The sequence below is a fragment of the Callithrix jacchus genome, chromosome 10 (assembly GCF_049354715.1).
Source record: "Callithrix jacchus isolate 240 chromosome 10, calJac240_pri, whole genome shotgun sequence".
Classification (NCBI taxonomy): domain Eukaryota; kingdom Metazoa; phylum Chordata; class Mammalia; order Primates; family Cebidae; genus Callithrix; species Callithrix jacchus.
Genome location: NC_133511.1, coordinates 109,889,986 through 109,916,261, shown reverse-complemented (window position 1 = coordinate 109,916,261; position 26,276 = coordinate 109,889,986). Strand labels below are relative to the sequence as shown.

General features: G+C 50.0%; 1 protein-coding gene across 11 annotated transcripts in view; it reads right to left on the bottom strand.

Annotated features, from left to right (window-relative positions):
- Nucleotides 1-26,276, bottom strand: part of TSPAN18 (tetraspanin 18) — a 212,967-nt gene that overhangs the window by 52,901 nt on the left and 133,790 nt on the right. For all 11 annotated transcript variants that reach the window (XM_035262408.3, XM_035262412.3, XM_035262406.3 and 8 more), the window contains one exon: nt 20,075-20,214. The gene's annotated coding sequence lies outside the window, so the exon portion shown is untranslated. The remainder of the gene's footprint in view (nt 1-20,074; nt 20,215-26,276) is intronic.

Below are 26,276 nucleotides of genomic sequence, written 5' to 3'. Positions count from 1 at the left end.
TTAAAGGTAGAAAGCCATGGTCTCCTCTTAAGAATGCAAACAAAGACATCTATTTTCCCCTGACTAGCTTATCCAGCTCCTACTCACACTAATTAGGAGGCCTGGGAATTTCTCCTAACTTCATAATTACCGTTAACAGACTTCACAGGGGCTGTGGGAGAAATGGAACAGCCCATCCTATTCTCATAGCCAAGATGATGATGGCTCAGGTGGTCACCATAACCTGCCATAGGCAGACGATCTAACAGAGGGGCAGGGGTGGGGGTCCTCATGGGATGTTTTTACTGCTTTATTTAGGTGAGTGGGTCCCGGCTGAGGTTTCTGGAAAAAATTCTCTGTGCTGGGGATAGGAGAACAGAGGCAGGAGCCCAAGGAATGGACGCTGAGATCTCTGCAGCCTGCACCTCTCCCCTCAAATCACCATGGACAGCCACTCCAGGCCACTCTTCTCGGGCCACACACTGCCCCTGCCCAACCCCACCCAATGTCCATTTGATGAACCACATGTTAAAGGCAGCGCTGGAGAACTGGCAAGATCACAGTAGTGACTTCACAATGTCATCAGACTCCTGCCCCAGCCTGCTGTACCCTGCGGACGTCTTAGGAAAGCACAGTTAAGCCATTAAGGGGACGCCTCGACTGTTTGGTGGTGTGATGGCCACAACTGACAGGCCCAGGGACTTCCAGAAGCAGCAGTGCACCGTCCTTCCCACAGCTGAATTTGTGCACACAAAGAGCCTCCCTCTGGGAGAAGTCCCTCCACCCTGGCGTTCATGGCAGGCTCTGCACAGGCCTCGGGGAGGAGTCACCAGTGCCCCTGGTGGGATCTTCCCAGTCTCAGCTCCATGAAACCCTGTCTGTCTGTCCAGGACTTGCGGCCTGGCTCTGCTTCCAGAAGACAATTCTTTGTTCTTTGCTGGCTGCCAGAAGCTGAGAGTCTCTGTTTATCAGGGAGCTTACAAGCCACTTTCTCAACCGTGTGAAAAAGGACTAAAGCAGTACCAAAGAGTGGCTGATGTTGGTGATTTTTATCTTACTCTCCATACTCGAATGATTTCTATTTTTTAAAACAAGGAACATGTATTATTTACATAATTAAAGCAAATCATTGTAAAAGGGCCACCACTCAAACCCCATTCTCTGAGGTTACTGTGTCTTTGATGGTGCTACAATCTGGGCCTGGAATGCCTTTTCTTTCTTGGTCTGCCTGGAAAACTCCTTCTCACCCTCCAAGGCCCAGCTTGATGTCTCCTCAGCCATGAAGCCTTCCCTGATTTCTCCAGCCTAGGCAGTGGTCCCTTCTGTTTACTTCCAATGCCCTTACTTTGGAGATAAGTAAACAAAGACCAGAGAGGGACAGGGATCTCCTCCGGCCACACAGCAAGGTCACAGGTGGCAAAGGTCATTAAAACCCAGAGGAGTGCCTTCTATAGTGTCCAGGCTGTGGACATTGGCATATATCCTATTTGACTCATGACACCCGCCTCCCTGGACTCTGCCCCTATTCTCTTGGAGAAAGAATTGACCCACTTCTTTGTTCATCGAGGGAATGAGCCAGGGTGATCTCCCAGTCCCCAGGGGCACAGGTGACTGAGGCAGTGGGATAAGGAACAGATAATGGCCGTGTTTTATTCCACAGAGGGGCCTGGGGACAGGAAGCACAGGGGTCTTTCCTCTCCGGAGCTCCAGGCTGTGTCTGAATGGCACCCCCAGCCCCATGCAGGGCTGGCTGGCTCTTGCCTGGGCCTTTTCCTGGCCAGTTGGTTGGAGTCTGACTCCCATAGGGCCACACCACCCAAGGTCCGAATCTCGGCTTTGTCACTGAATAGCTATGTGACTCCAGGCAGGCTGTTTCACATACCTGAGCCCTATTTGACCAGAAAGACTAAGATTTTATAACCTCATTAAGTACTACTATGGCGCCAGGGCACAGATGAGGCTTTTTTTGAGATGGAGTTTCACTCTTGTTGCCCAGGCTGGAGTGCAATGGTACGATTTTAGCTCACTGCAACCTCCACCTCCCATGTTGAAGTGATTCTCCTGCCTCAGCCTCTTGAGTAGCTAGGATTACAGGCATGCCCCACCATGCCTGTTTGCCAAAATACCACCATGCTAATTTGGTATTTTTAGTAGAGATGGGGTTTCTCCATGTTGGTCAGGCTGGTCTTGAACTCCCGACCTCAAGTGATCCACCTGCCTCAGGCTCCCAAAGTGCTGGGATTATAGGCATGAGCCACCGCACCTGGCAGATGAGCTGTTTTATACAAATCCTAGCTCATCTTCCTGAGCATGCTTTGAGAAAGCTATTATCAGTCCTATTTTACAGGTGAAAAACTGAGGTTCGTAGGAAATGAAGCCAATTCTCTGAGGCCAAGAGCTAGAAGTGACTGAGCTGGGACTTGAGTCTGAATCTATTTGGGGGCAATAAACTCAACTCCCAACGTAGTTATAAGGATTTGATAATTTTGCACAGGGCAGGTGCACTGAAAGCTGTAATGCCTTCTCGATTCCATTTCATAATGAGAGCAAGTGCTGTGAACTGGGTTGTGCAAACTGCCAGGCTAAGGAAGGTTCAGGAGGGAAAATTTCCTGGTGACCTGGAGGGAGGTGGCGAATCGTTTGGCAGCCCCAGCCTCCCGCCCCAGGGCCCAGACTTGTTCCCAGCCAGAGAGTATTGTTTGAGGATAAATATTATTTCATGCTTTAGCTTAATCCAGACCAAGCTTATCTTTCCTACTGAAATGCCCACATCCCAGTGAAAGTTAAGCCCTCTGCCGCTTGCCTAATTGCAGGCTTAGAGCTCTGGTTAGGGACAGCAGCTCTGGAAAAGCCGGGTAAGTGGTCTGGTATTTGGCGGTGGCATCAGAGAGGCTCTCTGTGAGCTGAGCTGTCTGGCGACCTAGGCCCACATGGGCTGTGAGGGCCCCATGGGGCAGAATGTAGCTCTGCAAAGGGCTGGTTCAAAGCCTCCCACTCTTGCATGGAGCTGCTGCTCCAGCTCTTGGGGAGATATAACTCCAGGGGACAGGGAAAGTGGGCCTTGCCCCCTGTTTAATGCTGATCCTCACTTGGCTGGAAAAGCAAAATGGGTCTGTGGGCTGCTTTCCGTTGTGTCTGTTTCCCTCCCTCTCTTCCAGTGGAATCCTCTGAAAAAGGGTTGCTAAAGGGAGGAGCACGGTCTCAGCAGGCTCCATTCTGTTGAGGGCTGGAAGATTTTCAAATGCATCAAGGAGCCAGCCTGGGTGGAACCCAGCCCTAGCCTCTCATCACAGCCTCCCCACTGGGAACAGACCTGAGGGACAAAGATGTCCCCTGACCCAAGCACCAACCATACAATTAGTTCTCCGGCTGGTTCCCATCTGATCATTTTCCTCTTTCTCCCTGGGGTGTTTCTAGAAGGGTACCTGGGAAGAGAGGTGATTAGTGTCCAGGCTTTGCAGTCAAGATAGACTCAGGCATGAATCCTTGCTCTGTGACTTGGGACAGCTGAGTTGCCTTCTCTGTGCCTCAGTTTGCTTGTCTGTAAAATGGGATTGCTATAGTACTATCTTGTAGTGTTGGAGGGAAGGCTAAATGAGATCAAGTGCCTGGCACAGGGAGCAATCATTCTGGCTCTTCCAAGGGTAGAGGAGGGAGGTTTTGTCCAGAGGCCAAGGCGCAGACCATTGTCTATCAGGGGCCAGATGGGCCCTCCTCTTGAGATCCACCCTTTTCCTCATGCCCAGGTCACCTGGCTGCCATCTCTGATTCAGGCAGAAGAGGTGGAGGTGAAACTGACATTGGTTGTTATACATCCCATGCTGTGCAAGGCCCATCTCCTTTTTTACAGATGAGGAAACTGAAGCTCAGTGGTGTGAAGGAGGTCGCCTAGGAGTGCACAGCTCCATGCGGAGCAGGAATGTGTCCTCATGCCTTTATGCGGGGGTCTTCCCACCCCACTCAGCACCTGCAGCCCCCTAAGAAACAAATGTAGTGCCATCCCCATGCTGTGGGTGCTGGGTGCAAGGCGGGGACAGGTGAGGTCACCCAGCCGGCCTGGAGTGGCAGAGCTGGAACAAACCCAGCAATGCCAGCCTGGGAAGGCCTGGATCATATGAGCCCCCAGAGGAGCCAATCTTGATGCCGGCTCCCCTCACAGATCACGGCTCCCCCAGGCTCTGCCCCATGCTTTGCTCAGAGGGCTCTGAAGACCAGCGCCTCCGCATCCAGGCAACAGGCACATCCTGAGTCCCCTTGAAGTCACATGCCTACAAGTCAGGACAGCACTCCCTGCAGACCTCCTCGAGGTGGCTCATTTTCAGCTTCCCAGAAGGAAATAAACCCCGAGGAGCCCAGACCCCTCAGCTCCCCTGGGCCTCTAAGGGAGTGAGCTTTTGGCCACAACTGCTTAGACTTTCCTCCTTAGACTCAAGCCCTGTGAAACACATCTCTGGGTACAGTCCCCTCCATGCTGCTTTCTTTGTCCCCAGTCAAGGGGTTTGTCTGCTCTGAGTTTGCATATTGTTCTTCCTGCAGCCACAAGAGCAGGGCCACGGGGCCCTAGAGCTGCCATGTAGTCTCTGGGGTTGTCACAGAATCCCCTTGGTCCAAAATGTCTGAACTTCCTGAAGCTACCGCAGCACTCCTGGGATTATCCAGAATCCCTGGGCTGTCGTGTGTCACAAGGTCACATAGGTCCCTTGAACGCTGGAAAAAACACTGGGCCACCATGAAATTCCCTGAACTAACATGGAACCCCCCAGGTTGCCACGAAGTGCTGGGGCACCCCAGGGTCTCTAGGCTATGCAGGGCCCCCGTGCTGTCAAGGGACCACTGGAATATCTTAGAATGGAAATGATTGGCTGAGTCGTCCAGCAACCCATAGCCACGTACCGTCACCTCCAGCCCCTTATCCAAGCATTTCTCCCATCTTCTTCCTGACCTCAGCTTAAAATTCCTACCTCCAAGAAGCCCTTCCTGGTGACTCTCTAGGCCTGGCTAGGCACCACAGCCCTAGGTATCATGGGCTCCATAGCAGTTCCCTGGGTCTGCCCTTCAGAACATCAGCATGCAGTCCTGCCACTGCCTGGTCAGGGATCTGTCTCCTCTGGAGCACACAGCCTGTGCCTGGCCTGGGCAGATAGCACTTAATGAATATTACTTAAATAGATAACTGTGTGCTATTAACTTACTAGGCACTTGATGGCTGTGTGACTTTGGCAAGTTGCTTCACCTCTCTGTGCCTCAGTTCCCTTCTTCATAATAAGGATGCTAAGAGTATAGATCTTATAAGGTTGATGTGAAGCTTCAATGACTTACGTAAAGCATTAAAGCAGAGCCTGGCATATAGTAAGCACAATATAGATGTCTGCTATCATGAAATAACATGTGAACTCCATTCTTTAGGCTTTCATAAGGTCTAGACTTACAGCAACGATGGAAAAGGGATTCTCCCACAATGCTCAGTGCTCCAATGGTCATGTATACTTGCAAAGCACTTGCCATGTGCCAGGCACTGGCTGCACTTGATGTTTTACATGCATTCACTCAGTGAGTCCTCATGGCAACCCCACGAGGTTGGGGCATGCTATGGACTGAATTATGCCCCCATCCACCCAAATTCATACGTTGATGCCCTAACCCCAATGTGACTTCATTGGAGACAGGACCTTTAGGGAGGTAACCAAAGTTCGATGAGATCATAAGGGTGGGGTCTTCATCTGACAGGATTGGTATCTTGATAAGAAGAGGAAGAGGCTGTGCACAGTGACTCATGCCTGTAATCCCAGCACTTTAGGAGGCCGAGGTAGGTGGATCACCCGAGGTCAGGAGTTTGAGACCAGCCTGGACAACGTGGTGAAACCCTGTCTCTACAAAAAATACAAAAAAATTAGCCAGGCATGCTGGTGCATGCCTGTAATCCCAGCTACTAGGGAGGCTGAGGCAGGAGAATAACTTGAATCTGGGAGGCGGAGGCTGCAGTGAGCCGAGATCGCGCCACAGCACTCCAGCCTGAGTGACAGAGTGAGACTCTTTCGAAAACAAGAAGGAGAAGAAGAAGAAAGAGGAGGAGGAGGAGGAGGGGGAGGAGGAGGAGGGGAGAAGGAGGAGGAGGAGGAGGAGGAGGAGGAGGAGGAGGAGGAGGAGGAGGAGGAACCATAGAGCTCTCTCTCTCTTTCTTGCTCTGTCTCCGTGCATGGAGAAAAGATCGCGTGAGGACATAGTAGGTGGCTTTTCACTGCTGCTCTGAACCTGCTCCCAGTCCACGGGTGTGGTCTGGGCATCCCTGAGGCAGGGGTGCAGGCATGCAGGCATGAACCACATCTACAGCAAGCAACACACACGAGAAGAATGGATGAAGGAACAGGGAACATGTTGGCCAAGACTTACAGGCTGCCTTCAGGACCCGCCTGCCAGGCCCAGCATCCTGAAGGCTGGTGGTATGAAGAGGGACTGGCTGTATCCTACATGGTCCCAAGCTGGTTATGGCAGAATCAGAACTGCTCCACCATGGAACAGGTTCCCAAGTAAGGTGGTGAGCTCCCCGTCTTTGGAGGTAGTCAAGCACTGCTGCTGGACCACCACTTACTGGTGATGTGTGAGGAGGAATAAAAGTACTGTGGACTGAATGTTTGTGTCACCCCAAATTCATATATCGAAATCCTCACCCCAAATGTGATGGTATGTGGAGGTGGGAGGTAATTAGGTCATGAGGATGGAGCCCTCGTGAGTAAGATTAGTGCCCTTATGAGATGAGACAGGAGAGCCTGCTTCCTCTTTCTCTGCCACACGAAGATACAAAGAGAAGATGGCGTTTGCCGAGAACCCTACCATGGTGGCACCCTGATCCTATACTTCCAGCCTCTAGAATCTTGAGAGATAAATATTTGTTGTTTAATCCACCCAGTCCATGGTATTTTGTTATAACAGCCCAAACTTCCAGTGACAGACAGCAAGAGTAAATCCTCTAAACCGTTCCCTCCAGCCTTAAGCAGCTGTGAAATACTAAAGAGCTGGCAACTAGGAGGCCGTGGAAACTCTTCTCTACCAGCTCTGCTCATTAATTCCTGTTTATCTTTTAAGTCTCAACTGAGACATCACCTCCTCTAGGAAGTCCTCATTGTTTCCTTCCTCCTCTCTAGTCTCTATGCCACGCCACTCTCATGTGATCTGTGTGAGTCTAGTCAGCAAAACTAGAAACAATGGGTATAAGTTATTAACATAAGACAGAGTGAACCCCAATATAAAGATGAGTAGTCTCTCAGCAGAGTGGAATGTGGTGAGGTTTAAATCAGTCATCCTCTATGTGACCCTGGGTAAGTGTCTCAACCTCTCTGAGCTACAATGTCCTGAGCTGTAAAATGATTCCATCTCAAAGGATGGAACCAAAGATCAAATGACACTAGCAGGCCTGGCACTCTATGTGATCAGGATCTGAGAATTGCCTATAGTCTCTGGCAAGTAGGGAGCTGCTGACAGTAGGTGTATTCATGCCGATGTCAGAGGGGTCTCAGTGTGGAGACTGGTACAGAGGATTTCTTTCTTGTACTGAAGTAAAAATTGCACTCAGAGGCCTTGATGAGCTCTTCCAACTGTTAAAAAAAAAAAAAAAAAAAAAACCCACCCTTCTGCATTGGCCTTAGCTGGCTGTGGAGAGATGGACGCATCATTGAGCATACAGTCTCCTCCCACCTCCACACATGACGTATGAGCACATTTACATGAAATGCCACCCCAAAACTCCTGAAACTGATAAGCAACTTCAGCAAAGTCTCAGGATATAAAATCAATGTGCAAAAATCACAAGCATTCGTCTACACCAATAACAGACTTAAAGAAAGCCAAATCAAGAGCAAACTGCCATTCACAATTGCTACAAAAAGAATAAAATACCTTGGAATACAACTCACAAGGAACGTAAGGGACCTCTTCAAGGAGAACTACAAACCGCTGCTCAACGAAATCAGAGAGGACACAAACAGATGGAGAAACATTCCATGTTCATGGTTAGGAAGAATTAACATCATGAAAATGGCTATACTGCCCAAAGTAATTTATAGAATCAACGCTATCCCCATCAAGCTACCATTGACTTTCTTCACAGAACTAGAAAAAACCACCATGAACTTCATATGGAACCAAAAGAGAGCCCGCATAGCCAAGTCAACTCTAAGCAAAAAGAACACAGCGGGGGGCATCACACTACCGGATTTCAAACTATACTACAAGGCTACAGTAATCAAAACAGCATGGTACTGGTACCAAAACAGAGATATAGACCAATGGAACAAAACAGAGGCATTGAAGGCAACACAACATATCTACAACCATACAATCTTTGATAAACCTGACAAAAACAAGCAATGGGGAAAGGATTCCCTGTTTAATAAATGGTGTTGGGAAAACTGGCTAGCCATGTGCAGAAAGCAGAAACTGGACCCCTTCCTGACACCTTACACTAAAATTAACTCCAGATGGATTAAAGACTTAAACATAAGACTTGGCACGATAAAAACCCTAGAAGGAAATCTAGGCAAAACTATCCAGGACATAGGAGTAGGCAAGGACTTCATGAACAAAACACCAAAAGCATTGGCAACAAAAGCCAAAATAGACAAATGGGACCTAATGAAACTCCACAGCTTCTGCACGGCAAAAGAAACAGTCACTAGAGTGGATCGGCAACCAACAGAATGGGAAAAAATTTTTGCAGTTTACCCATCTGACAAAGGGCTGATATCCAGAATTTACAAAGAACTCAAACGGATTTACAGGAAAAAAACAAGCCCATTCAAAAGTGGGCTAAGGATATGAACAGACACTTTACGAAAGAAGACATATATGAGGCCAACAATCATATGAAAAAATGCTCATCGTCACTGGTCATCAGAGAGATGCAAATCAAAACCACATTGAGATACCATCTCACGCCAGTTAGAATGGCGATCATTAAAAAATCTGAGGACAACAGATGCTGGAGAGGATGTGGAGAAAAAGGAACACTTTTACACTGTTGGTGGGAGTGTAAATTAGTTCAACCATTGTGGAAGACAGTGTGGCGATTCCTCAAGGCCTTAGAAATAGAAATTCCATTTGACCCAGCAATCCCATTACTGGGTATATATCCAAAAGACTATAAATCGTTCTACTATAAGGACACATGTACACGAATGTTCATTGCAGCACTGTTTACAATAGCAAAGACCTGGAATCAACCCAAATGCCCATTGATAATAGACTGGATTGGAAAAATGTGGCACATATACACCATGGAATATTATGCAGCAATCAGAAATGATGAGTTTGTGTCGTTTGTAGGGACATGGATGAATCTGGAGAACGTCATCCTCAGCAAACTGACACAAGAACAGAAAATGAAACACCGCATATTCTCACTCATAGGCGGGTGATGAAAAATGAGAACACATGGACACAGAAAGGGGAGTACTAAACACTGGGGTCTATTGGGGGGAAAAGGGGAGGGCCAGTGGGAGGGGGAGGTGGGGAGGGATAGCCTGGGGAGAAATGCCAAATGTGGGTGAAGGGGAGAAGGAAAGAAAAGCACACTGCCATGTGTGTTCCTACGCAACTGTCTTGCATGCTCTGCTCATGTACCCCAAATCCTAAAATCCAATAAAAAAAAAAAAAACATGAAATGCCCAGAAAAGGCAAATCTATAGATACACAGAGTAGATTGGTGGTGGCCAGGGGCTGAGGCGGGAACAGGGACTGATGACAATTGTGTGCCAGGTTTCTTTGGGGGATGATGGAAATATTCTAAAATTAGATTGTAGTGATGGTTGCAAAACTGTGTAAATTTACTATGGACTATTGAATCATATCCTTAAAACAGGCAAATTTTATGGTGTGTAAATTAGACCTCTATAAAACTCTTCAGCACTTTGGGAGGCCGAGGAGGGCAGATCACGAGGTCAGGAGTTCGAGTCCAGCCTGGCCAATGTGGTGAAACCCTGTATCTACTAAAAATACAAAAATTAACCAGGTGTGGTGGCACGCACCTGTAATCCCAAATATTCAGGAGGCTGAGGCAGGAGAATCGCTTGAACCCAGGAGGCAGAGGTTGCAGTGAGCTGAGATCGCACCACTGCACTCCAGCCTGGACAACAAAGAGAGGCTCTGTCTCAAAAACAAACAAACAAAGGAGCAAGAGCAAAACAGGATTGCAGAAGGGTATGGTGGGGGCAAGGCCCAGGCCCTGTGGGAAGGGTGGCACTGTGGGCAGAGGCCAGAGGTCACAAGATCAGAAGCTACTGCCAGTTTCAGAGATTCCTTCTCCACACTGGCACATTCTTGTTACTTCCTGTGGGAGTCTAGGCAATGCTGCCCACCCACCCCTGACCTCATTAAAACCCTGAAGCAAAGCCTGGTTATGTGAGGCAGGCGGGCCTGGGGTTCTGACAGGGTCCCAAGAGGGGACTATGTGAGGGAAGGAGGCCTCCTGGGAAACTGAGCCTCCCAGAAGCCTTTGAACACTGAGCTGGTGTGACAGCTCAGGGCATGCTGTGGTCTGAGGCCCCTTGGGTTAGGATAAAAGCCATGGGCGGGGCCTGGGCATGTCTCTAAGGCACTGTGATTCCATCAAAGGGAGGAGGGGGTAGCACCAATCACATCCTGGAATCAGCTACGTGCCAGGGAGAAGCTGACATTTACCCTGTTGATACTATTGGACGTGAGACATGTACGTTTGCTGAGAAGACCATCTGGGCTCAGCTTCTATGCACTGTGGAGAGATCTGACTTGTCCCTGGTTGTACAGTTAACTGGTTTTAACCTCTCCATGAGTGAGAAGCAGGTATTTACGAAACCCATTTTAGACAAAAGGAAACCGGGGCTCTAGAAGGTAAGTCAGTTGTCTAAGGTCGCGCAGCAAGTGGCAGGGATAGGATTTAGACCCAAGGTCTTTGCGAAGCAGGGGAATGACTTTTTTCAAAGCAGTCTGAACACCACTCTCTTGGTTGGTAATGAGCTCCCCATCTCTAGAAGTATGTAAGCAGAAACTGAATGACCACCTCTCAAGGAGTCAAAACAGATAACCTTAAAATCCCTCCCAGCCCAGCCTGTGAGGCCACACATCCTTGCTGATCATTTCCTTTGAGAGTTAAACCCATACTAAGAGTAAAGCAGAAAAAAGGGCCTGAACCCTCTTACGAGAGGAGGCCTAGTGGGCAGAGCCTGGCTGGCTCCTCCTCAGCCAAAACCACAGTTTCTCTGAGTGCTCACCACACATCAGCAGTGATCGCGGGTTGGGGCTAACATGACCCTTAAATACACACAGACCAGGGCCGGCATCACCTAACTCCAAGTAACTGCTCTTTAAACTAGCACCAGCAGTGGGTGCATTGGAAGCAGGAGCTGCCAGATTCAAAGCATGTAGAGTCCCCATCTGGCCCTCCAACCAGGGCCTATTTCACACCGGCCCCACCTTCTGCGCTGGTGTGGGGACTCCACCTTCCCTCTCTCCAGTTCTGCCTGCCCCGAGGAGTCGGGGCCCTGGTTGTCGTTGGCAAGTTTTCTCCTCCCGGCCAGTGGTTACACTCTCTGTAAGGCGAGTTTATTGAAAGCTCCTTTCCAAATAAGAGCTCTGATCTTGGGGGTGCTCACCACAAATCAGCAGTGATCCCGGGAGAGGTGAGCCCCATTTACTAAGCCGTGCCTGCGTGGCCCTAGGAAAGCAGCAAGGAAGGCTGGGGTCTCTGAGGAAGGGGCTGGGCTGAAGCCTCCTCTGCTACCTCCTCTCCATGGGGCTCCACATGCCAGTACTGGGGTGGGGAGGTCAGATGCCTTCCAGACCCACACCCACAGCCTGGCCCACACCTCAGGCCCCAACAGGAAGCTTTCCTGGTCTCCCAGTTCCACACTCAGGGGCATCTGGGTTAGCTCTTGAATGTCTTGGTGCCTTCATTCCAGGCCTAGCACCCAGATGTGCAGATGGTATTTTTGTTTCCGCTACCCACCAAAAGATAAAGGGAGCATGCAAGATGAATTATAGTCCCGGGCAGTGACTGAAGGCTTCCACAGCACTCAGACAGAGAGTGGCAGCAGATGGCCACCGGCGCTCTAGCCTCCATCTGCATCCCCTCAGAGAAGGATGTAGCAAGAGGCAGGGCTCCTGCGTGACCAGGATAGCCACACTGCACCCGGCCTCCTTTTGCTCCGTCTCCTCGCAGGCTCAGCCCTGCACCCAGAAGCCAGACCGTCACCAGCTGGAGACAACTGAGTCCAGGGGCTGTTCACCCTCAACCATTATCCCACCTCCCTGCCATCTCATCTTCCAGGGTATCACCTCTCTGCCTCCTCTGCATAAACCCATTCATGGCTCCCTAGTGCTCCTGGGGAAAAGTCCAAACTCAGCACAAGAGGCCTATCTGATATCCCTTCCGCTCCTCTACTTCCTCTGCTCACTCCACCCAGTGCCACCACTTGTAGCTCTTTGAATGCTCTTCGCTGTCATGCCCCAGGGACTTTGCATGTGTCGATCCCTCTGCCAGGAATCTACTCTCTCTCAACTCACACACAAACTCCTTTGTCCGCCTTTAAGACATTTATAAACCAGCCGGGTGTGGTGGCTCACACCTGTAATCCCAGCACTTTGGGAGGCTGAGGCAGGTGGATCACCTGAGGTCAGGAGTTTGAGACCAGCCTGGCCAACATGGTGAAACCCTGCCTCTACTAAAAATACACAAATTAGCCGGGTGTGGAGGGGTGTGCCTGTAATCCCTGCTACCTGGGAAGCTGAGGCAGGAGAATCACTTGTACCTGGGAAGCAGAGGTTGCAGTGAGTCGAGATCAGGCCACTGCACTCCAGCCTGGATGACAGAGTGAGACTCTGTCAAAAAAAAAAAAAAAACCATGGAATACCATGCAGCCATAAAAAATGATGAGTTTGTGTCCTTCATAGGGACATGGATGAACCTGGAAACCATCATTCTCAGCAAACTGACACCAGAAGAGAAAACCAAACACTGCATGTTCTCATTCACAGGTAGGTGTTGAGCAATGAGAACATGTGGGCACAGGGAGGGGAACATCACACACTGGGGTATGTTGGGGGTTGGGGGGCTTGGGAGGGACAGTGGGGCGTGGGGAGGTTGGGGAGGGATGACACTGGGAGAAATGCCTGATGGAGGTGACGGGGGGATGGAGACAGCAAACCACCATGGCACTGTTGCATCGTGTACCTATGCAACAATCCTGCAAGATCTGCACATGTACCCCAGGACTTAAATTACAATTTAAAAAAAAAAAGACATTCATAAACCAAGCCTTCTCCAGTACCTCCCCCTTCCCTAGCATGTATCGCCTGGTCGGGGCTGCTACATTGAGGTGCATTAGACAAACTGCTGCCTGCTGTGGCCCTCAGGGGCCCTCCAAGTGGAGCTTGCATCAGAATCTCCTGAGGGCTTCTCAAAACCCAGGGTGCTGGGCCTCACCACTCCCAAGTTTCTGATTCAGTAGGTCTGGGGTGGAGGCCTAGAAATCTGCATATCCAACAAGTTCTCAGGAGATGCTGGTGCTGCTCGTCTGAGGACCATGTTTGAGAACTGCAATTTAAACATCAACCTGAGGTTGGTCTTTGTTGAGTTTTCACCTCCAGTCTCTGAAAGAATCTGCTTTAAGGTTGGTGCTCGATCAATACCTGAATGAAAGGTATTGATGCATTTGATGCAGCAAATGGGAGTGGCAGGATAATATCTTGAGACTTTTTTTCCCAATGTGTTCACTCCGCAGTAGGCATTCTTCTTCTTTCCCAAGATGGTGGCCAAGTCTTTGGGTCCTATGCCTTGAGGGTGGCTGGTTTCCCAGGCCAGACAGAAAAGTGGCTGGGCCTAGGAAGACAGCTTAGGCTGAAGCAAATGAAGGTGGCCGGGGTGTGAGCCTCCAGAGAAGAGCAGCAGAGGAAGCAGGCAGGAGGGGAGGGGTGGAGAGTGTCTCTGGAGATGGGCCAAATTGGGGGAATCCAAAAGCCACAAGCTCAGGTGCCCTGTTCCCAGAACAGCTCTCCCAGGAGGTGATCAGACTTTGATGGGCTGATCCTGAGATGCCAGGGAATGGTCGGGAGACAACACCAAAACTCATAGCTTGGAGTTGCAATGAAAGGCCACAGCTGCACCCTGGCTAGCATAGAAACAGCGGCTGCCTGCCTGCCCTCACTGGACCCTGAGATTGGCAAAGAAGCCCGTCTGCGGGGCCCCTGTGCGGGCTCAAGTCCGGCAGCCTTTCCCAAATGTTTCGGATCTTATAAGGCCACCAAGACTCCTACGTGTTCCTAGGTGGCAAGAAACCCCCTCCCCCGCAACATGACTGGGATTGAATGTCTTTCAAATGGGCAGAGGAAGCTGAGGGCAGATTAAGTCAGATTTAGAGAATTAAAGGCAGATGGCACGCCTTGTACCTGCTGCAAGTCCATTTAGCACTGGCGATATGCTCGGCCCTGTGCCAGTCCTGCTGCAGCTTAATGCCAATTGTGTTCACTTGGACCTGGACCTCTGCCCGAGCAGAGGGCACAGCTGGGAGTGCAGACAGTCTGAAGGTAAGCAGGAACCATCGGTTGTGCTGCCAGGGTCACAGAAGCTGGAGCTGGACTGAGCCCTGGGGCACCATGACAGAAGAGGGGCCCCTGGCAGGTGGCCATCCACTTTGTGAGCCTGGCACTCCAAGTCTGGCCTGAATGTGGTTCAGCTCATGCCACTTCCATCCCCAGGATTCTGAGACCCTAGAGAGTGCTGGAGACCCCCCATGACTCAGAGCAAACAGGTGCCAGGAAGCCAGGCTGTGCAAAGGACCCCAGACTGTCCCTACTCCTCTGGGACCCCTTGGCACCAGACTCAGGACTTTTAGCCTGGGTGACAACTGGCTGCAACAGCCATCAGGCTACTGTCCCCTCCTGCCTGCATTCCTGTCCCCTGCACTTAAGGAAAGAAAAAAAAAGAAAAGGTTTAGTCTTGATGAGCTCCACATTCAAAGAGCATGTTGCTAGGGAAAGGGACTGATGGGGCTGGCAGGTGGAGGGAAGGAGAATTTGCTTTTTAATTTAAATCCTTCCAGATCATTTGAATTTGTAAGAAGCATATATTGCTTGTGTAATAACAACTTTTCAAAGTAATTTTTTGTCTTACACATGCAAATAGTCTGCAAAAACCCATGTGGGAGCAAGATGCAGCAGATAGCTTAAGGGTGGTCATTAAATTTACCATCACCATCCTTTCTTGAGCATTTGCCACGTGCCCAGAGCTCTGCTACATGTTTTAACACTCATTATTTAATCTAAAGCTCATCACAGCCCTATGATGCCATTAGTGCCACCATTTTCTAGATGAGAGACTGGAATCTGAGAGCGACTCAATAATGTGCCCAAGGTCAGCCAGCCTCGGAGCTGGCACTTGCAAGCGCTGGTCCTCAAATCAGGATGCACAACAGGCTGCCTCCCCGAAATGAAACTGACAAAGTCCGTAAGCTCAAAAGCCATTTGTTTTGTGTCCATTCCACAGCTTAGAAATTCCTGATATTCCACAGGAGCCAAAATCAAATTGTCACGAAAAAACAAGCCAAGAGATTGGTGTCTCCAGCCACCCTGGGTGACGCTGGGACAATATGGATTCTAGTGAGTCCACTGTGATCCTTCCCCCATCCATCCATTCACCAGCCACTGGCTGATGCCTCACATGTCAGGTTCTGCTGGTTGCCAGAGACCAGAGAGGGTGAGATACCCACAGCCACCAAGAAACCACAAGGCAAGCACAGGGGCAGGCTGGACCCCAGCACCTTCCACGTACAGGCTTGGTGTCCTCCAGAAATAATCAAAACTCTTTGCTATTCAGGATTCAAACAAGAAAGATAGTGGGGCGAAAATGAAACATAACCTTGCCATTGGTGCCCAGGGGCCAGCTCATCTTCCCCTCTGAAATACTTCAGTTTTCACGACGCTGAGCTGGGACTTGGCAATCCAGCCCATCCTTTAGGAACAGGTACAACACTGGACCAGTCCACTTTAGTGGATTCTCTGGCACTTCACCAAGGCCTTAGACCCAAGATGGCAAGAGAAGATGGAACAAAGCTTTGGGTGTCATGGAAAGCTTGGGTGGGATTTCCCCTCAAGGTCTCAGCCTGAAGACCTGAGCTGCTAAGAGCAGGGACCCTGAATATCCTTTCCAATAGGACCCCATGTGCTTCTCAGAGGCCCAGGCACACAGCAAGTGCTCAGTGAAGTGTTGGTGAATGAATGAATAAATATGATTCTGGGTAAGGCAGCCACACCCCCATCACTATTTGGAGATGGGAGGGGTGTGACCTCCCCCACCCCATCACCAAGTTTTTTGAGACACAGACCAACAGGCACCTATACACTGCAGACTCCCACAGAGTTATATTAATACAATTGAAATATGAATAATAATAGCATCAGTACTACAACGAATGCCGATCCCCATCAGGCAAGTATTTCCTTTCATCTTCACGGAGACCTATGAGAAGTGTACTATTATTATCCCTAACTTACAGATAAGAGTACTGAGGCCATACTGCTAGCAGAGCTCAGGTCTGAACCCAGGTCTGACATGGAATACATTTCAAGCTGGAAGGAGCTTGACAAACTATAGGCCAGGAGGCTAAGGACATCAGTAGTGCAGCAGGGATAAGAACCCAAGTCTCCCAACTTCCAGCCCAGGGTCTGCCACCAGGCTGGCTGCTTGCAATGCTCTAAGTGAAAATGAGTCCTAAGCTCTGTAAAGCATCTCAGGAATGAGAGGATTAGGAACTCTTGGTCTTCATGCAGCACCATCTCTTAGAAAGGGCCCTCCAAAACTCCTTTTCCCAGGGACGAAGAGGACGAAGAAAAAAGGGAGGAGCTACTCAATGCCACGCCCAAGCTGTAGTTGAAAGTAGCCTTGAAGACAAGACAGCCTTAGGCCCAACATGGCCAAGCCTGGAGGCCTGTGGGAAAGAAGGCTGACCGACTTCATCTGGCTTCCTGCCCGGCACAGTCTTTCAAGCCTCAGGGTCCCACCACCAGGCCTCTGCTCTCGCTGTGTCTTCCTCCCGAATGCCCTTTCTAGTGTCCTCACCTGGCCCATATCCAGGTGCAGCTCACAGGCCTTGCATCCCCTGATCTTACACGACCAATGTGCAGAAGGAACATCTCCCTGTGGCTCTGAACCCTCAAGTCTTCCTTTGTATTTCTGCTCTGGACCTTCCCATTCTTTACCCTGGATGTCTTTTTTTTTTTTTTTTTTTGAGACAGAGTCTGGATTTGTCATCCAGGCTGGAGTGCAATGGTGCAATCTCGGCTCACTGCAACCTCTACCTCCTGGGTTCTAGCGATTCTCCTGCCTCAGCCTCCTGAGAAGCTGGGATTACAGGCATGTACCACCATGCCCAGCTAATTTTTTTATTTTTAGTAGAGACGGGATTTCACCATGTTGGTCAGGCTGGTCTTGAACTCCTGACCTCGTGATCCATCCACCTCAGCTTCTCAATATGCTGGGATTACAGGCGTGAGCTACCTCGCCTGGCACCTTCGATGTCTTGACTTTGACATAGTCTCCCTTAGAACTGGCCTCTGAGGTGCCAGTTGAGTGCATCTAAATGAATGAAGAATGCCTGAGAAGGAGGGTTTGTCTGATGAGTTTTATTAACAGGTGCACACTCCCAGAGAAGGTCTGCATACACATCTCTAACAGGTGCCCTTCTTCCTCCCCAGGGCCATGACCAGCTGCACCTTACACCCTAAGTCCTAAAGGCTGAGAACCAAGTCATTCTGCTAGTTCTGCTGCATCAGGCACAGGTGTGGGGCTTTACAAATGGTGTAGAAAGTAACTGACTGACATATCCACCAGGCCAGCCCAGTTATGGTTTAGCGTTATGTGAGACATCAGGTGAGGGGTTGGGGGCAAGACACCCAGAGGAGGGTCCTGCCCCCAGGAGGTCTCCCAGAGGAGAGGGCAGGGGACCCTGAGGACAGCGGCCTTTGGGCTTTGCTCACCTTCAATTCCCAGCATCTAAAACAGTGCCTGGCTCACAGTAGGCACTCGATAGCCATTGGCTGAATAAATAAATTAACACTCACTGACCCAGAGGTGCTGAGCTCACCATATAAGGTAGGGTGGTGCTGAGCGCTGAGCTGGCTGCATGGTGACTCAGAGCTTCGCAGCCCACAGACGAGACAGAGAGTGAGAGAAAGACTGGGGGAGGGCCAGGAGTTTTGTGGTTGACCAAAACCAAGCAAGGGCAGATCTGACAAAGTGCCTGGCCACAGCTGTCTGGGAGGCAGCATCACAAGCTGTGGTTTTCAGTATTTTTTCCACAGAGGAATCTTTTCTTAAATGAAATCACATCCCACACCCTAAATGCAGGACACACTGGCTCGATGGAGGGTAGCAGGGCTGCCAGGCTGGCCTGGCCACATGGACCCTCCTGCCCCGGAGACAGAGCTTCCACTCAACTAGTGCCCATCCCCCTCCCTTCCGTCCTCCTCCGTCACTCTAAGGGGCTTCAGAAAAGCAAGGTTGCGGCTGGTCTTCTGGGAAGGGGCCCATTTAGGACAAATAAACCCTAAAGAGGCTCGAGAAACTTCCCCCAGTCATGAAGGAGTTGAGGTGGGGGAAGAAGGAAAAGACTTTCCCAGTGAGAGGAGGTCTACCCAAGGTGGCCAGGTGCTGGGGTGGCTGAAATAGTGGCGCAGCCATCAGCGAGTGCAGGGGCTCTTTATGAGAAGGACTATCTGGAACAATCATTTTGGAATGTGAAGCATCACTTGCAGATAGATCCATCAAATGTATGGGTGTGTGTGTGTGTGTGTGTGTGAGAGAGAGACAGAGAGAGAGAGAGAGAGAGAGAGAGAGAGAGAGATAGAGAGAGAGTCGGGCTTTCAGATACTAGATTCACTAAAAATGAGGCACTCAGAGAGAGGCCAATACTGGTACCATAAATCACAGGAAGGACCCCAACTGGGACACATGCAACCACCTGGGCGTTTCATCGCCCCCTACTCCCACCATGACACCAATAGGGAGAATCTGCTGTTCTGTTTGCTAAGCATTCTTTCTCCTTTTTCTAAAAATAATGCCTAGATTTCCCCTTGGAAGTCCATCCCCTTTCATGCATTCAGGCTGACTTCCCCAACCCATGACACCTCCTGACCTCACCATGCCACCACCACCCACCACTGGTCCACCACCCAGCACTGGCCACCACACACCACTGGCTCAGTCTGGCCAATCAGCATATCTTAGCCTCCAGGTTTCAGTGATTGGTCAGAGGTGGTCATGTGACCCAAGACTATCCAATAAGCCTCAACGCTGGGATTTTTGTTGAAACTCCTGGGAAAAAGAGGCTCTCCTTCCATTGAATTTGAAATGAGAAAGGCGCCCATCTGGAGCTGCAGGTCCCTGCCCTGCTGCCACATGGTGAGTGCCTGCCAAGGACTGAAGGTCACAAGGAGGGAAGCAGAGAATCCAGTTGTGGTGAGACACAGTTCTGTCTAACAGCAGCATTTGAGCCCTGGATTCAGCCCTGACTGCCTTGAAACCTATAAATAGGCCCCAAATCATCACTATATTAGAAACCAATAAAAAAAAACTAATAAAATGGCCTATCTTGCTTAATCCAGTTTAAGTTGAATGTTGGCTCCCAAATGATGCAGCATCTGACCTCAGTTCAGCCTTTGCCCTCTTCACCACCCACTGCAGCCAACCTTTACTTCTGACCCACCATTGGTTCCTGCTTACCTGGACAATAGCTCCACCCTTCCCCACACGAGCCTGGGGTCCATGAGCCAGCAACCTGATGGGCCAGCCTGCACCTCAGCCCTCTCAGCTATCTGGCCCCTCTAAGGGTTATCTTTTTGGTGAATCTAGTGACACCCCAGAACCCCTGGCTCAGATCCACTCACACTATCTGCACCCGTTACTATCCTGCCATGGACCTTTGGCATGATGGGGGAGACAGACACTAATCCATGAAAGAGAATGAATGATAGAGAATGACAGGTGCCCTGCTGACGGTTACCGTTAGCAACAATAACAGCAACAACAACAAAAGTAGCAAAAATCCCCCAGCTGCACAAGCCTAAACCCTGTTACCTGGAGAGCCAGCGTTGAAACGTCTGCAAAAGGATTATGCCCGCGTCTCCAGAAATCAAATTCAAGGGGTTCCAGTTGCTTTATAGCAGTGTTAGAAGCTCAGCTCATCTGAAGCTTGAGGCTGTCTGGGAGATGCTCACCTGTGAGAGAAGCAGAAGCAATCATGATTACCTGCCTGAGCTGAGGTCTCTTTCCCTTTGCAAGGCTCTCCCAGCCCTGCAGGAGGCGGGGTGATGAAACCAAGACTGCAGGAGCCTGGGGTAAGCATTCGGATTGGGGATTCAACATCTAGATCTGACTGAAGTAGGCTGGAAATAATCCTAAGACACAAAGGTATGCATGTGCCCAAGTACACGCATGTGGGGTAAAAATACATAAGCATCCTACCCCCTGCATCTAGCATAGTGCCCCTTGCAGAAGGGAGAGGAGGCGCAGCAAATGTTTTATGATTTGCTTTGATGTAAAACATAATTTGTATGTCTGAGTTCAAGGCAACTCCATGGGCCCAAGCAGATTGGAGAGAAGTTTCTTCAATGCAAGAAAATGCATTCCCGGGATGCTCCAATGCAGCCAGACCAATGGCCTCTTTCCACCAATAAGGAGACTGATACCCAGAGAGGGGCACTGACTTGCTCAGAGTCACACAGCAGCAAGCTGGTGGCAGAGGAAGGCCTAGACTCTGAGTCTCTCCTGACTCTTGCTGAAGCCTCTCTTGGGACCATACCCTCCTCTGTAGCTGTCAAACTGGAGCAGCCCCAGGAGCACAGCAGGAGCCTGTGGCATGCTGTGGTGGGGGAGGGGAGAGGATGCTCACCTCCCAGTCGTGGGCCTCAGCAGACAAGACTTTTCTGGCTCTGCTCAAGCCCAGACAAGGAACAGGAGGTTGCCCACAGTGGCCAAGAGCATGGGCTTTGGAAACATGTAGACCTTGGCCACGGGCTGGCACAACCTCCCTCCAGAAGGGGGAAGTCAGGGGTCCTCTCAGAGCTTCAGACTCTTCATTTGTAAAATAGGAATAATAATAGCATCTTTTCCCAAGGATTTCTGGGAATTAAAATGACTTTCATAAGTCTGTGAAGCCCACAGAGGAGCATTTGGCATATAAAAATTGCTCAATAAATGCTAAGGAGGCAGCACAGAGGAGGATAGTGCTGTGCATGCCAGGAGAGGTGGAACACCGGACTTGGAGCTGCCTTGTGTTCCTGGCAAGTCTTTAGACAAACAGCCTCTCTAAATTCCGCCAGCCATTTTCTCTTCTGCACCCAGCTTCTCCCTTTTCTCTACATCTCAGAGACCTGAGCGGGCCCCCAGCCCAGCAAGCCTGCCCCTCTTTCTAGGCTGGGAACCTCCCACCTGCCTGTAGGATCCCCTTACCCCAGTCACCAAGCACAACCCACATTTCACCAGCCAGCAAAATGCAAATGTCATTAGCACTCTGCAAGCTGGTGAGCACGAATGTCACACCAGACGGTGTGAACTGGGGAGGGATGGGAGGGTGGATTCCCCAGGAGGGGTGGCATTCCCAGCATTTTCCAAAAGGGCATGATAAAGAAATAAATAAACGGCTGCAGGAAAGAGGTGACAACAGAGACGGTTTCGGTAGCAGCATCCACAGCCACGCCGTCCTTGCAGGCTCACCAGGGTCACCCATGGTTCATGCTTCAGCCACCCCTGTCCCAGTCCCCACAGTGTGTCTCTCTCAGCCTCTCTGGGCCTCTCCTCCCCAGCATCTCCACTCATCTCTGTAACCCGCCATCACACACTTGATAAAGAGACTCATCTGAAGACCCCCTTGGCCTCCATCTTTCCCCCAACTTCCATGTTCCCTCAAAAAGGCTGAGAAAACCAGATCACCCACCCAACTAACAGATCCGTGGAGGGAGGAGTCTTCACTCTCAGAAGGAAGTGACAACTGTAGACGCACAAGCAGGAGTCCGAGGTTCCAGTCCCAACACCACACTAACTGGCTGTGAACACTCAGGCACACCCTCCCCTGCATGGGGCCTCAGTTTCTCCATCTGTGAAACGGGATCACCAACCCTTTATCAGTCTCTACCATCTCTCAGGCCAGCTTTGAAACCTGCACTTCTAATAACTCACAGGCAGAGGAGCTTCTCCTCCACTAATTCCCCTGATAACGCCTGTGGGCATGTGAAGGCTTCCTGGAAGAGGGGGCAGACATGGGTGTGTGGAGATGGCAGCAGGGTGCTGCGGGCAATGGGCCCAGGGTGAGCACAGGCATGGACATACCTGGACGTGGGGGTGGGGGGCAGGTGTTTGAGACCACAGGCCAACGCTGCTGGCGAGAGCTGAGTAGAAATGAGACAGAAAGGTCCTGTGGTCAGTGCTTTACGTGTGTCCACCCACTTCATTCTAACAGTGCTATCGTTCCCATTTTATTGATGAAAAACTGAAGACTGGAGAAGCTAGGTAATTTTCAGACACACAGCTGTGAAATAGACTGAATTTGAACCCCTATTTGCTTTATGAGCCGAAGCTCTCGATCACTGTGGGATGCTGCCACCTAGATTGTTTAAAATAGAGCGTGAACTAGAGACATTGAGGACGTGTGTCACGCATGTGTGCATGACTGTCAGGAGCATGTGGGGGTGGACATGCATCTGTGTGTTGGGGGATTCAGGGTGTGAACATGTGTCATTGTAAACGCATGTGTGTGTCATCCTCAGATAAAGCTCCTTTCCCAAGACCAGGCCCAGAAATGCCAGTTGGGGAGGACACAGCTGAGTGGTGGATGGGGCTGGGAGTGGACAGTCACAAGGCCCTGGTCAACCCCACAGCCCAGGAAGCCCAGCTCTGAGGGCGGTGAGCTGGGCCTGGCCCATGTCACCTGTCTTCTGATCCCACACTACTTGAGGCCAGATCCCTCTCACTGAGGTCTGGTCTGGCATTTTCCTTGGCTCTGTCTCCTTCACTCTTTAGCTGCCTGCTCCAAACAGGGGAATACATCCTGAAGATCAGGTCTGGCATAAACACAAGGCTGCTGCCAGCAGGTAGCCATGCCAGTTAGCATCAGCATCCACAGGGAGTCGGAGAGAGCACAGCCGTGGCACAGCCTGACTGGCATTCCAGGCCTGGCTCCACTGCTAGACACTGGCTGTGTGGTCGAGGCAGGCAACTCACATCTCTGAGCCTTGGTAAAACCTCCCAGAGCAGCTGAGATGCCTATCTTAGGTCAAGTTCATGCAAACTGTCAAGTGCATGATCACCAACAGAGTGGTAGTTCTAATCCCAGTGATCAAGATAACCCAGGAAATAGCAGAGAGATTCCCAGGGAGCCTGGACTGAGAATTCAGTGGATTCTTTTACCCAAGTTCCTCTTTCCTCACCTCTGGGCCTCAGTTTCCTCATCTAAGAAATCCTCAGGCTCAAAAACAGAGTTCTGTGCAGCCCCTAGATGTCTCGTTTTCTTTACCATTATCCACGATGAACATCATAGCTAGAATTGATTTGCCAGAAACCAGAAGGCCATTCACACAGCAGGTGGCCTCCAGGTGGCTAAGGAGGGGTTCATCATATCATTATGAATTCAGAGGATTGAGAGGCCCCAGAGAAGGTGTCCTGGAGGATGGGGAAGATTGGAATGTATGGAGATGAGAGAAGGGCCCTATAGGCAGAGAGACCAGGGCATGGGGCTACCCAGGTGTGGGTAGGTATTCGAGACCATGAGCCAAGCCTGCCTGTTGGGGCAGAGTGGGAAATGAGACAGAAACTGAAGGCAAGGGGTGGATGATGAAGGTCCTTGAATGCCAGGCCAAAGATGATGGAATTTATCCACAGGCAATGGGGAGCCACTGATGATCATAGGGCAGAAGTGTGCTTTCTGGAGATTAAAAGCAGCAAGCAGTCCGGGCAAGTGGAAACAGAAAACCAGAGGATGGAAGGAGGATGGAAGGAGGATGGGTGGGGCCTGGTGAGGGGTAGGGTTGAGGGGATAAAAGGGATGTTGACAGGCCAAGGGTAGAGATGGGAGGGAAGGTGGTGGCTGATTTAGACACTGTGAGGGTTAATTTTAGGTGTCAGCTTGACTCACACAGACATTTTGGGTTTGCATCCCAGCTCTGCCACTGTCACCAACTGTGTGACCTCAGGCAAGTCATTTAACCTCTCTGGGCCTCAGTTTCTTCCCCTACAAAGTGAGAAAAAATAAAGCCACCTCATAGGAATGTGAGATTCAACCAGCTTATATATGAGAGCCACTGTGAATACAGTCATTGTTGAATCCTAGCTTTTAAAATTTATTACTTTTATTAACTAGTGATGTCTTTCCCGTATTACGAATAAAGACACTCCAGCTCAAGGTCGAATAACAGGCTAGAGATGGCTGTACTGGGTGTCAAATCACAGGAGAAGCAAGTTATGAGCAAATAAACCTGAGATGACTCAGAAAAGAGTCTTGATTTTAAAATATTGTTAAAGAAGAAGGGTATTTTATGACTTTTGCGCAATGTGCTTATTAAACCCAAGCTATAAATGTGGACTAATAAGTAAAATGAGTTAATGAAAAAAACAACCTTCAGGATGAATCCATATTATCTAATGGCAGTCCATAAACATAAACATAAAATTTTAAAATACAAGAATGAATTGCAATGCCCAGCAGTTCAAGGAATCTGCAATTTCTCTGTCTGAGAAATAAAAGCTATTGATTTCAGCTGGGTTCTCATTGCTCATGAGTGAGTCTTTGGGAAGTCATAAAGGAAGGAATTATTTCCAATTGTTTACTCACTGAGGATCATATGTATTGAATTTAAATTGTCTCCGATTCCTAATTAGTATACAGCAAATTAGAATCTGAGTACAGCAGAATGGGAAGGGCCCTTGGAGGCCTCTTAGCTCAGTTTTTCTTTGTTTCATAGACCAGGAAGCAGAGAGACAGAGAAGGTGAGTGACTGGCTCAAGATCACACAGCAGAGGTAGGATCCAGGTGAGAACCAGGGCTCCTCACTCAGGTCAGCATCCTGCTTTGGTCCCCACAGTGGCCAAGATCAGGTCACTAAATCCAGTCCTAATGGGTGTGCTGTGCTGGTACCTGGGCCTCAGCCCAAGTGGTTCCTATAATGAGAACCTTCTCCCAGCAGCTGGGGAAAAGGAATCTGCCTAAGAAAGGGTCCTCAAAGCCAAACAGTCTAAGAGGGTGCAGGAGGGGACTGGTGGCAAAGTGCAGTGAGACTAAGACATAACAGCACACGGCCACGTGTGGAGCACTTGAGCCCCTGTGCCAACCCAGCTTGGTCGGGCAGTCCTGCCAGACAGGAGACATCTGGCCTCATGTTCTTTTCTGAGATGGGCCACAGGGTGGCACGGCCCCAGTCCGAGGTCAGTTCCTCCCGGTGTTCCAGGTGAGGCTAGGGAACAAAGTGGTCATTGTATGGTGGAGGAGGGAGGGGTCTCTAACTCAGCCAGGGACTGTAGAACACACCCAAATCTCTCTCTCTCTCTCTCTCTCTCTCTCTCTCTCTCTCTCTCTCTCTCACACACACACACACACATACACACACACACACACACAGTGAGCAGAGCCCAAGGAGCTCTGCATGTGGCACAGGCATGTGTGTATGTGTATAAATGTTCAGCCTCAGGCTGTACACGATTATCAAGCAGATGTTTAATTACTACCTGAGTGTAATTAATCAACACGATTAATACACAACCCATACCACATAATTACTTTGCAATTACACCAAAACGAAATATTTTATTGCCGAGGGTTTGCTAATTACCTGGCCTTGCCAAAGGACAGGTATAATGGGCAGCAATTTTTCTTCCTTCCTTTCCTTCCCTTCCTCCCTCCCCTGCCCTCTCATTAATCTTCCAGGCTGATGTCCCTACCACACAGAACCAGGAGCCCCAGAGGGCTGTGGCCTCCTCCCTGAGGTGCTGCTTCTGCACAAGGGTCAGTTTCTACAGGAAGCCTAAATTGCCCTGGTCCCTCTCCTCTCAGTGCTTCAGCTTGAAAATTCGTGTCCACGCCACAAATAAAGACAGCCTCCTGCAGGCCTGTAGATGGAGAGCTGTGTGGGTGGGCACTACCCACGGAAGCTCTGCAGGCAGCTGCCTGGAGTGGAATCCTGGCTCTACCAGTTACTGGCTAGGTAATCTCTCTCAAGGTAACTGTGCCTCAGTTTCCCCATGTATAAGATGGAGACGATGGCAGTTATCACCTGAGGGGATTCTGAGTATT